Raw genomic sequence first — 13,366 nt, forward strand, 5'->3', positions numbered from 1 at the left:
TCACGAGAGGACATAAGTTCAAGGTGAGGGGCAGGAGGTTTAGGGGGGGATGTGAGGAAAAACTTTTTTACTCAGAGGGTGGTGACGGTCTGGAATGCACTGCCTGGGAGGGTGGTGGAGGCAGTTGCCGCAGACCCTTTAAAAACTACCTGGATGAGCACTTGGCACATCATAACATTCAAGGCTTTGGGCCAAGTGCTGGTAAATAGGATTAGGTAGGTAGGTCAGGTGTTTCTCACGTGTCGGTGCAGACTCGATGGGCCGAAGGGCCTCTTCTGCACTGTGATTCTGTGAAAAGTTTAGACATGTCTCTTTTTTCAGCAATACTCAAGTTCTGTACTACAAAATGACTAAACTATTATTGATTGTTGTAAAAAGCCCATCTGGTTCACTAAGGTCCTTCAGGGAAGGAAAACTGCCATCCCTTTTTTAGCCTTTCAAGGAATGTGGCCATCACTGGCTAGGCCAGCATTTATTGCCCTCGCTAATTGCCCTTGGGAAGGTGGTGTCAAGCCACCTTTTTGAAATGCTGCAGTCGATGATGTGTAGATCTTTACCCAGCCTGGCCTATATGTGTCTCAACTCTTTCGAGTTATCAACAGTCACAGATTGCAACTCTTTCGAGTACAATCACAGTTCTTGGTTTCCAGGAGTGGGACATGAACCCACAACCCTCTGATTCAAAGGCGAGGGTGCTATGAACTGAGCCACAGCTGACACCTCTTAAGACCTGCAGCAATGTGGTTGATTCTTAACTGCCCTCTGAAATGGCCTAATAAGCTACTCAATTCAAGAACTATTAGGAATGAGCAATAAGTGCTGACCTTGCCAGTGATACCCACATCACATGAAAGAATAAAGAAACTACTTAACATAATATGTGAAGTAGACAAAACATTTTGTACGGTTTCATTCATACGGTTTCCACCTCCACCCCAATTCACGGCATCCCTCTCTGTTGGAGCAATTTACATAGTCTGCCAAAAACTCCATCAACATTGCTGAAGTTCTGAAATACCCACTTCCAAACTGGTGCCACAATGTCAACACAACAGTGCCCGGCCTCCAAACCCGCCGCCTTTCCTACGCCGATGAAAATTGTTGGCGCCGGAGACAGGGGCAGGAATCCTGGGTCCTGACCCTGGCTGCCATTTTTAAAGCCCACCTGGTTCACTTCAGCCCCGCATCAGGATGGGAAAATTCAGTCCCCAGTGTTAACGACAAGCATTCTGTGATTGAATATAACACAGTTGTATGCAGAATAAAGCTAACCTTGTACTTCAACAAGACACCTAAGCCACAACCGCAAAAGGCCCTTTTGCTGTAGCAGTGTGACTAATTTCCATTTTCCACACCTGTGCATTCTCTAAACCCGATGGCCAATTTAATGAGATGACCAATTTGAGACTCCAGTTTTCTGCTATAGGCCCAGTAGGAGCTGAATTGAGGTTGCCCAAACTCATTTCATGTTGGCTTCTTATAGCTAAAAGACAGAAGGCTGTCAGCAAAGAGAACATTTATTTGCTAATTTGTGAGCAACAGTCCTATCCGTTTCTAACAGAGGGCTTATCTCATTTTGCTCTTAGCAAATGGGCAGCCTCCATTTTAAACCATAGCTAGTTAAAACAAATATAGATCTATGAGCCCACCAAAACACAGTATCGTTATTTTTATTATACAATATAAAAACAAAAATGCTGTAGACACTCAGCAGGTCAAGCAGCATTTATGGTGAGAAACAGAGTTAACACTTAATGTTGAGGTGAACTTTCTCGGATGTTCTGCTCCATTAGGAGTGTTTTGATGAAAGGTCATCTCGATCTGAAACATTAACGCTGTTTCTTTCCAGATGCTGCTGAGCATTTCCAGTGTTTTTTGTTTTTATTTCAGATTTCCATCATCCACAGTATTTTGCTTTCGTATCATAGTTTTAAAAATATTTTAATATTATTACAACATAAACTGCAAGAGTAATAACATACTTCACCTAGGTTTTCCTTCCGTTTTAAGACTCTGTACGGTGAAACCATTTGAAGAAGTGGTTCTGGAATGTAGCCTGCAACTTTGGTTTTATTAAATCCACCTTAATTTCATTATGAGGTGTATTTCACAACAGCAGATCAGTACACAATCCTCTGTAGGCCAGGTTACTCCCCTGCTGACATCGCAATTGAACTTCAGATTAACATGATTTCTATAGCTTGATAAATGTACTAGACAACCGATCTACCATTGACCTAATAGGGGAAACCTATGGAAAAAGTTACTTTGATTGTTATGTACTACCATGGAACCAAATATGGTGAGCATGTTTCCAGCAGGAAGTGCACTAGAGTGCACATCTTGAACATTTAAATTTTATTTAAATTAGAATCCTATGTTTCTTGCAGAAGAACCCCTGTTCAAATTTGGTACGCCTCAGGGCTTCACTGCGACAGGAAGGATATCTCACCAGCGATATTTAAAAGGAAAGTGCAATATTTACGGGGCAGTTTCTGGTTTCTCATTCAGGCTGCTGGCTAACTTCTGGATGCTTTTCGGTGCATTATCACTCTGGAAAGTTCACTTTGTGTAAACATAGCACTGTTTGTCACCTTATAGATAATTTGGCTTCAGCTACGGATGGTCCGGTCAGACTGCCTTTTGAACCAGAGGATGAAAGGGAGCAACAAGGATGACCTAGAGAGCAGCAGCTGCTGCCAGAAGGGTGGTGGGATGAGGAGGAGGTCACTGCACAGGAGGCCATACTCACTCCAGGTATTCAAGGAGCACATCACCTACACTATCTTAACTGAGGAGCCATGTTTGAGGTGCCTTCCTTTCACCAAGAAGGCTATCACCAACCTGTTGTAGCCACAATCCAATCTGAGTGCTGCAGAAGCTTAGACTGCTGTCATGCAAACTCAGCCTGCTGCCACCATAGCGGAGAAAGACAGTGTGCAAAGGCACTTGCAGGGTGCCACAGCAGTCCAACAATCTGTCCTCCAACAGTTTACTAGGATTGCTGATGTGCCACCTGAGGGAATGGCTGTGCTTCCATGAAGCACAATTCTGTTGACTTCTCTCAAATCATTCATTCTCTGGCCCTTGCCACTTCAACAGTGCCCTTGCTATTGCATTTTAGCCAGACAGCTCAGATTGCTGCCACTCATGCTGAGAGCAGTTCACAGCCAGGCCTTCTAGGCTCAGAGCTGCTCTAGGTTGTCCTGCGAGGCCATCGGCAGTCTTCCCCACTAAAACCCAGTAGCCTTCCATCAGTCATGCTGCAAAGGAAATCGTGTTGCTTGAATTTTTTGATGGTTGATGAGGGTAATGCTGTTGATGTGGTGTACATGGACTTCCAAAAAGAATTTGATAAAGTACTGCACAACAGGCTTGTGAGCAAAGTTGGAGCTCATGGAATACAGACAGTAGCAACATGGATATGAAATTGGCTGAGTAACAAGAAACAAAGAGTAATGGTGAACGGTTGTTTTTCGGACAAGAGGAATGTCCACAAGACTTAGCGTTAGGACCCCTGCTCTTCCTGAGATATATTAATGACCTAGTCCTTGATGGACAGGGCACAATTTCAAAATTTGTGGATGATATGAAACTTGGAAGTATTGTGACGAGGATAGTGTAGAACTTCAAAAGGACATAGGTAGGTTGGTGGAATGGGAAAACAAGTGGCAGATGAAATTTGATACAGAGAAGTTTTACAATTTGGAAGGAAGAATATAGAGAGATGATATAGAATGAAGGATACAATTCCAAAGGAGATGCAGGGGCAGAGGGACCTGTGTGTATATGTACATAAATCTTTGAAGGTGTCAGACAGGTTGAGAGAGAGGTTAATAAAGCAAATGGCATCCTGGGCTTTATTTATTGGGGCATAGAGTGCAAAAGCAAGGAAGTTATAAAACACTGGTTTGGCCTGAACTCAAGTAATGTGTCCAGCTCTGGGCATTACACTTTAGGAAAGATGTGAAGGCATTAGAGATGGTGCAGAAAAGATCCACGAGAATGGTTCCAGGGAAGAGGAACTTCAATTAAGTAGATGGATTGCAGAAGGTGGGACTGTTTTCCTTGGAGGAGAGAAGGTTAGGAGGAAATTTGATAGAAGTATTCAAAATCATGAGGGGTTTGGACAGAGTAGACAGGGAGAAACTGCTCCCATTTGCAGAAGGATCAAGAACCACCTGGTAGATTTAAGGTAATTGGCAAAAGAACGAATGGCTACATGAGGAAAGATTTTATATTGGAGGGAGTGGTTAGGATCTGGAATGCACTGCCTCAGATTTGTTGTGGAGGCAGGATCAACTGAAGCTTTCAAAAGGGAATTAGATCATTATCTGCAAAGGAAAGATTTTCAGGGCTGCGGGGAAAAGTCAGGGGAATGGCACTAAGTGAATTCCTTCTCCGTGAGTGGATAACCCTTGTTACACAGTAGCCATCCTTTGATGTACCATGGCTCAAGTGAAGCTGACACTGTGACTGCTGCCTGGATGATGATAGATTTGCCCATCGCTTCAAAGGATGAGTGTTCAGTAAGGAGAACAACTGTTTAAAGTCTGGGTTGGTGTCATCTCATAAGTGATGTTAAACCAAATCTTGATTTAACGTCCTTTAGGGAAGGAAATCTGCTGTCCTTACCTGGTCTGGCCCGCATGCAACTCCAGACCCACAGCAATGTGGTTGACTCTCAAATGCTCTGAACAAGGGCAATTCAGGATGGGCAATAAATGCTTGCCCAACCAGTGAGGCCCACATCCCATGAACAAATAAAACAAAATCCAATTGCATATATTACCTATGATTATCCTGCTATCAGGATAGTGGGCACAGAGGTCTGGATGATTTGTTGTCTATGGTCATACACCAATTGAACATTGGGAGCATACTCCCTTTCAGTTCCGGTATAGGGCAGAGCTGACATGCAATATGTGTGCAGTCAATGGCATCCTGCATCATGGGGAAGTCTGCAATCCTAAGGGAGCCATGTGTTCATTCTGCCTGCTTATCTCTGGCAGGAAGTAATGAAATGTAGTTCTCTCTCTGAGTAGTATCAGTGAGCTCCTTTAAACAACACTAGATTGCAACTTGTGAGATGTTACAAATATCTCCAGCTCTATCCTGGAAGGCAGCATGGTTCATCACCATGGTCACCTTCATAGCCACTTGCAATTCAGTCCTTACCATGTTTTGAGGTTGAAGTTATGATTGCAGCAGGTGGAAGATTTCATACAGGACATACCCGTGAAGCACAGACATCTTACACACTGTTCTTTACTGAAGTTTGGGAAGGAATTTTGCTCCCTGATTATGCTGGGTGCATATGGCCTCTTGCTGAGACCTCTTTCCACCCTCCTCCCTCTTCCAGCAGCTTGTCTTACTTTCCATGGTCTCTGTTCATTTTCCAAGCCATACTGTATTCCAAGGGAATGTCTATTCGCACACCCATGTCTGGGAGCAACTTGTGCAGAAGTCATGGAGTCAGCAAAAATTCCTTCAGCACCTACCACACCACTCCCAATAAACTTCTGCAGCTTCAAATAATACAAAAAACACCAAACGCTTGTAGAATTGAATCAACAACCAAAATAAATCAATTGGAAACTAACTAGTGTATAGATCATGATTGCTTTACATAGCACAGCTGGTGGGGTATGGGGCAGGGGGCAAAGGTGGTGGGGGCCCTTCCTGCTGCTGAAAGCGCATTCAGCTGTGCGAGGTTAAGATTGGGTGTTAGTTAGAGCATTTAGTTCCAAAATGGCTCTACGGGCATCAGTTCAGTTAGTTCTGTTAAGGGTCATGAGGACTCGAAACGTCAACTTTCCTCTTCTCCGCCGTTGCTGCCAGACCTGCTGAGTTTTTCCAGGTATTTCTGTTTTTGTTTTGGATTTCCAGCATCCGCAGTTTTTTGTTTTTATCTCTGTGTTTAATTGACTGCCACTTCTCTTCAAGAAATGCCTACCTTGAAGAAGTTTTGTTCTACTCTCCGTCAGGATTTTCGAATCTCTCTTTTGCCTTGTTCACCTTCATTGCTTTCCATTTCTCTCCTGGTGTTTGACAAGGTGTTTACTAAAACCCGCTTTCACAGCCATATTTCCTTTCTCAGTGACTGTCTCCATCTCCGGCTTACCCCACGTGGATTTCAACTGAAATTCCATCCCTCATGTTTCGAACCCACCCAGGATTACAGGTATCTCCGGGACATAAAACATTTCTCGGACTGCTGTTCCCATCGCATTCTGAGATCCACACTCAGTGCCATGCGCCGCCATATGAACACACTCGACCTCTCCCTCCAGCAGCACCGCCGCACCCTTTTTCAAAGCTGCGCGTGCCCCCAGTTTCATTTTATTCTTCATCTCATCCGACGCCTCAACAAGAAACGTTTTCTCTTTCTCTCAAGTGCTAAGGAACGCAAGCTCCAACAACTCATCGACACCAACACCCATCCAGAACCCTCCACCCCTGCCTGTCTCTCCGTCCCCACCCCATCTTCCAATCCCAGCCCCGGCCGTGTATTCACTATACCCCCCGACCTTCCCCTCTCCGACGCTGAACGTTCAGTGCTCAGCAAAGGACTTAGTTTCATACCCTTACGCCCTCATCTCAATGAATTTCGGGCTCGGCACGATGCTGAACTCTTCTTCTGCCACCTTCGTCTCCGTGCTCACTTCTTTGGGCAGGAGTCCTCTCCCCGTTCAACAGATCCTTTTACCCACATCCAATATTCTCCTTCCACCTGGACCCCTCCCTCTGGATTCTTACCTTCTCTTGATCTTTTCATTGAGAACTGTCGGCGTGACATTAGTCGTCTCAATTTCTCTGCTCCTCTCACCCATTCTAACCTGTTCCTCTCTGAACTTACTGCACTCCCTATTTCTACTTAGTTCTGTTGAAGGGTCATGAGGACTCAAAACATCAACTTTGCTCTTCTCCGCCGATGCTGCCAGATCTGCTGAGTTTTTCCAGGTATTTCTGTTTTTGTTTCAGTGTTGCATGATCTGCCTGCTCTCTATACTTCCAGAGGACCTTTACTGCATATGTACTAGCACCCTCACCAACATGGTGCCCCATGCGATTCACCCCAAAAGAGTGTGTGCACCCTGCAAATGCCATTTTGGAGCACTGAGGACACTTATAGTGCCCATAAGACGAGGGCAACTAATCATTTCTCATCCAATGTGTCACTCTAGCCAATCAGATTGAATAATCCTCACCAAAACACATGAAAACTGAAGCAGGAAATGTAAACTAGAATATTTAACTGAATGTACAGAAAGTGAAAGAAATTGAAGGATACAAAGATGGAATTAAGAAAGAGAGATAAAAGAAACAAAGAAAAGGTTAAACAAATATTTATTTTTATTTTTTTAAATCTCCAACACAATAATTAAAATTTAAAGGAATGAGACTCCACACCTATAAAAGTTAATTTTCAATGTCAGAGAGGTTGATTGGCAATAATTAAGACTGAACATACCATTAAAAATTAACTTAAACTTGAATGGACAAGCCTTAACTTCTTCTGTAGCATTTAGTAGGTAAGTATATCAACTTCACAACATTCTATGCGTTTCAATGCCGAGTCTCTAGATGGGATACACTGAGAGCAAAACTTCTGGAGGAGCAGAGCAACTCAGAAAGGAAAATAGGACTTGTATTTATATAGTGCCTTTCACAACCACCAGATGTCTTAATTGCTTTACAGCCACTGAAGTACATTTAAAGTGCAGTCACTGTTGTATTGTAGGAAACACATCTGCCAATTTCCCCACAGCAAAACCCCACAAACAACAATGTGATAATGATCAGATAATCTCTATTTCTGATGTTGATTTGAAGGATAGATATTGCCCTGAAAAGTGAGGACAACTCCCCTGCTCTTCTTCAAATTAATTCTAAGAGATCTTTATGTTCACCTGAGAGGATAAATGGGGCCTTGGTTTAACATCTGATCCAAAAGACAGTTCAACGGTGTAGCATTCCCTCAGTATACACTACTGTCAGCCTAGATTATTGTACTCAAGTCCTGGAGTTGCACTTGAATCCACAATTTTCTGACTCAAGAGACAAGAGTTGGACATTTGATTTCCACATTTGACAGCGTATTTACTCCTTAATAACAGTGAGCACCAATAGCCTCATAGTGGTTTGGTAATGCAGAACTTGAGTATTGCTGAAAAGAGAGACATGCCTAAGCTTTTTGTCTTGCACTCATCAGGACACTCACAAGAATACATAAGAGATAAGGTGGAAAACAACAATTTATACTGTATTTGAAGAGAGTGCTGATTTGTTGGCAAGTGGCATTGCCAAAAAGAATGCACCACTGATGGTGACTAACAGTTAACTGCCAAGTATTATTTGAAATTTAAACCAGACAGCCTGACCCTTATTGGTCAAGGCATTGCCCTGGGAAATGAATCAGCGAATGGCTGTCACTTATTTTGTTTAGCTGAAACAGGCACAATGTGTATACATGTTCTTTCTGTATGCAAAGAACAGAGCCCTGTGTATGTCTTCCAGTGCATGCAAATGTGCCACATTGCGAGCCTGACTCACAATCTTAAGATATATTAAGATATATTAATACACAGATATATTAAGATGTATTATCATCTCATCAAGCTGACAGGTTTAAATTTCAAACAATGCTTGGCAGTTAACTGTCAGTCACCATCAGTGGTGCATTCTCCATGGCAATGCCACTTTCAAACCAATCAGCACTCTCTTGACATGCAGTATAAATTGTTGTTTTCCCCCTTATATTGGTATTCTTGCGAGTGTCCTGATGAGTGCAAGACGAAAAGCTTAGACATGTCTCTTTTTTCAGCAAGCCTCAATGTCATTTCCCGCAAAGTCTGAGCCAAGCTGTCTCGCATGCCATCCCCCTCTTATAAAGTTCATAGCTCAATAGAGTCATAGAGTTTTACAGCATGGAAAGAAGTCCTTTGGCCCATCGTGTCCACACCGGTCATCAAGCCCCTATCTACTCTAATCCCATTTTCTAGCACTTAGCCCGTAGCCTTGTATGCTATGGCCAGCAGATAACATTGTAAATGCCAGCAGATAACAATGAAAGTAATAATAGCTTTTCAAATAGATCAACTCTTTCTGTACTCTTCCTGAGTTAGGATGTTTAAATTTTCTAAAATAAAGACAATATGCTCAAAATGCACAGTGACACGATTAACATCTAAAAGAGAGAAATGGGTGCATAGTATTCACCCATGAAAATCCTGACTTTTTTCCTTTGTTTTCATTAAATAGGCATTCTTTTTAATCCAAGCATAATCTTGAAACCAACCACATTTTTTAAAAAAGTAGTTACTCATTCAATAGCTATATCTTTACTTACTGTCCAGGACACATTGTTCTTTAACAAAGTAGTTCAGTCTGTAAATAATGAAGTAGCTTTTGACTTATAAGGAACTTTGAAAACAAAGTATCAACGCTAATGAGACAGTATAGGCATCTGAACGTTGGATCTAACCTTAATGTATTTCACATTCTTTTGAACAGCTTCTCTTGTTTTTAGTCAGTAATGCAGAAAGTGGATCATGAATTATATATTTATTTGGAAATGACATTGTCAACAAAACCCTCAACTATAATAATAAATCAAAGTATATTTCTCTGTAGTTTATATGGAACCATGTCTATATATTGAGATATTTTAATGTTTCCTCTAGATCCCTGCTAACAATTATTTCAGACTTTTCTTATCCTACCAAACAATGGACAACGAACCATCCAGCATTCGGTGATCATGATATCCAGGGTGTGATTATCAATCAAAATCAAACTGAATTAATATTTGTTAGGAAGGTGAAATTACGTAACATAATAATCTTGTTCTAAAAGTCAGCATTTAGCGTTCAGTTCCCAATTCACTCCAGCATACTTTGGGCACTTTAGAAGACTCGGTTCAGCCTAAAGATAGTCCCGGTGGCAGAGATAGTCATCAAGAATGAAATAGTTGCGAATCGCTCTCTCATGCACTTGATAAGGCTTACTCAATTGTTTTAAATCAAACATTTAATGAACGAGGCGAGAAATTACTCGCATATTTATGCATTCTCCCATCCCAATATCACAATGGAATATACATATCTTTCCTCTACACATGCTTCGTAGTGTTTTGCCCAATCAAAACTCTAACCCACCGTTTTAAATTCCATTACACACCCACTGACTATCGCAAACTATTCTCCAGTTATGACAGGTGAGCAGCCCATAGTATTCTTGGCTTCAAATAACAGCGCTACTCAATGGCTGAACTAAATGAGGTTTTCATTTGAATCTATCCTCAGTAATTGCTTAAAGTTTTGCCTACACAATAGACCATGGCAAATCTGTGATCTCAACTTGCTTTACTGGAGGTTTATGTACAGGGCAGATCCGAGATTTTCTGCAAGATGGCAGATGAACTTCAGAGAGGCTAATCGATCATCCTACAGCACACCCGGTGGCTGAGCTTGTAGCTAGGGCATTTGAAAAATAACAGCTGCACTACTCTTTCTACTATGATAAAAACAAGAAACTGCGGATGCTGGAAATCCAAAACAAAAATAGAAATACCTGGAAAAACTCAGCAGGTCTGGCAGCATCGGCGGAGAAGAGCAAAGTTGACGTTTCGAGTCCTCATGACCCTTCAACAGAACTAAGTAGAAATGGGAAAGGGGTGAAATATAAGCTGGTTTAAGGCCCCCCCCCCCCTTAAACCAGCTTATATTTCACCCCTTTCCCATTTTTACTTAGTTCTGTTGAAGGGTCATGAGGACTCGAAACGTCAACCTTGCTCTTCTCCGCCGATGCTGCCAGACCTGCTGAGTTTTTCCAGGTATTTCTATTTTTGTTCTACTCTTTCTACTACTTGTCCTTAAGGCACAGTCACTGCAACAGTTTGAATTCCAGGTGGTAGTGGTGTGAAGGACTGTACCTCTCCACTTTCTCATATGAATTCTAACATCCTATTGGCTTGAAATTATACAGAGGTGAAGAGCAGATCGGCACTAAATAAAACCACCCCATGGAGTTCACAAACAATGCCCAGGAATAATATATGCTATGATAGCTACGAAGTTGTAACATTTAAACTTCAAATGAAAGTCAAATCTGGTCAAGCTTTGTGCTTAGTTTGAGATCAACCAAGCACTTTGTGGAAAGAGGTCTTTATAATCACTTCTATCCATTAATCTTAATGCATATTAGTGAATCTAACTCATCACCGGCACTGTGATCGGAAGTTTCTGATGATTTAGCTTCTTGAAATTGTCCCCTCCTTATTACACTCTAATCATTATTAAAAGAAATGCAATAAGAATGGAACAAAAGCATCAGAGATTCATGTAATTCCCCATTTGGACAGTACAGAGTATATGGTTTAATAACAATGCCATAAAGCCATTAGGAATATTGTGAAGACTTGAGGGCATGTAGACATATCAATTGTGTTTAGTTGCTACAACAGGTAACGTGCGTAACATGACTTATCAAGAACGGCCAAACAGGTTATGCCTTTATTCATTCGAGTTTAGAAGAATGAAGGATGATCTAATTGAAAGGTATGAGATTCTGAGGGGGCTTGACAGGATAGATGTTGAGAAGATGTTTCAACTAGTGGAAGAATCTCAAAGTAGGGGACATAGTTACAGAATAAGGGAACACTCATTTAAAACTGAGATGTGAAGGAATTTCTGCTCTCAGAGGGCAGTGAATGTCTGGAATTCTCTACCCCAGAGAGTTGCATAGGCTAGGTCACTGAAAGTATTTAAAGAGGAGGTAGATAGATTTTTTGAAATATCGGGGAGTAGAGGACTATGAGGATCTGGTACGAAAGAGGAGTTGAGGCCTGGGGCAGGTCAGACATAATCTCATTAAATGGCGGGGCAGGCTTGAGGGGCTGAATGGCCTGCTCCTGCTCCTATTTCTTATGTTCTTATATAAAGAACTGACCTTTCTAAACTCATACGAATTTTTGCTCAGGTTATTGAGGGACCAGAGTGAACTGCTGCGAATAGATCACGTTCAATTATGATTTCTAGAGCTTCTGATTTCAATCCGGAAAAAAATGAGGTAAATATTCTAATAGTCTTGTCCTCATAAAAGGAAACTGTTTGTGAACAATTATCTGCGTGCCACGGTGGTACTAACATGTCACCAATACCCTTCAATTTGCCAGCACTCACGTCTCATTATCCCTGAATGGCAAAACAATAGAATGGAAGAACATGTGCAACGTTACACTCCGCTTTTTAACAACCATGGTTACTTAACGACAAGATAAATATAACGGCAGTTATTTAAAAAGGAAGTTTCTGTATTTGTTAAAGGCTAACAATTGCCGACCACAAGACTATTTTAACGTTTACAAGTGCAATATATTCAATCAGTGGTCAGATGAAAGTTAAAAGAAAAGCTTTTATTGAAAAAACCTACTGACGCGACCAGTGTATAGTTGTAAATTCAGCAATGCTGCTTAATTCTCGGCTTGCTACTGCAATGAGCTCTAACATCAGCCGGACAAAATAAGGTTTAAGATATGTACCTGCGAGCTTGCGCAGCTTCGATGATTGGTGTATCGTTGGAGAGGAGTCACACACAGTTCGGGGTACTGATTATACACCTCGTGAAAATAAGTAAGAAACAAATAGTAATGTTGTATAAATGCGCTGGAATAAAACCACCCCGCAAAGGAGGAAGTGAATCGAAATCTCAATAAATAAGGAAGCGTCAATTGCATTCCAAAAACACTCCTCAAAGGCACTGAATTTGCTATGTATTGTTTTATTAAGTTGGGACAACATTAGATGCATTGTATATCTGTAAAATAAAAAGTGGAAAATTCCCATCACCAAATAAAAAATGTCGAGTTAAGCTTTGAACATGGCTACCTTACTATCTGGAAAGGACAGTTCCAACAACGAAATGAACTGCAGTTATAAAATCGATATAAGAGGGGAAAGAATTGAAACCAGAACCCAATGCCGTGAATTTTTTTTTAAATTAGAAGGGCTGTTGCTATTGGATATTGCTGTTGGATACAACAGTGCACTTCCCCAAAAAGTGACTTTTTAAACTTCAATAACGTTCTTCCATCTGGCAATGACGTTTAGAGATCGAAACAAGAAACAAAAGGCAAGATTTCAATGATTGATTTTATATATAATGTAGCAGCGTCAGCAGGAGAGAATGGTCATACTAACTGGATGAGACCCGCACCCGACCTTGCCCAACTGTTGGGGCAGCGCAAGCTCTTATCAGGAAGTAAGTCGCTCGCAAATTCTCAGGTTTCTCGGGATATTCTATGTTGGCCCGGCTGAATATCTAACCAGCCACGCCCACAAACTAAATGCGTGAGTCCTTTATT

General features: G+C 41.6%; 1 protein-coding gene across 3 annotated transcripts in view; it reads right to left on the reverse strand.

Annotated features, from left to right (window-relative positions):
- rbm47 (RNA binding motif protein 47) overlaps positions 1–12,699 on the reverse strand; it is a 259,787-nt gene extending 247,088 nt beyond the window's left edge. For 2 of the 3 annotated variants that reach the window (XM_078546637.1, XM_078546656.1), the window contains exon 1: positions 12,545–12,699. The gene's annotated coding sequence lies outside the window, so the exon portion shown is untranslated. Of the gene's footprint in view, positions 1–12,439; positions 12,457–12,544 lie in introns of those variants that run through there. The other variant, XM_078546665.1, reaches the window with a different exon arrangement.
- Between the last annotated feature and the right edge of the window lie 667 nt (positions 12,700–13,366).

This window comes from Cetorhinus maximus, chromosome 1 (genome assembly GCF_964194155.1).
Source record: "Cetorhinus maximus chromosome 1, sCetMax3.hap1.1, whole genome shotgun sequence".
In the NCBI taxonomy this organism is placed as follows: Eukaryota; Metazoa; Chordata; class Chondrichthyes; order Lamniformes; family Cetorhinidae; genus Cetorhinus; species Cetorhinus maximus.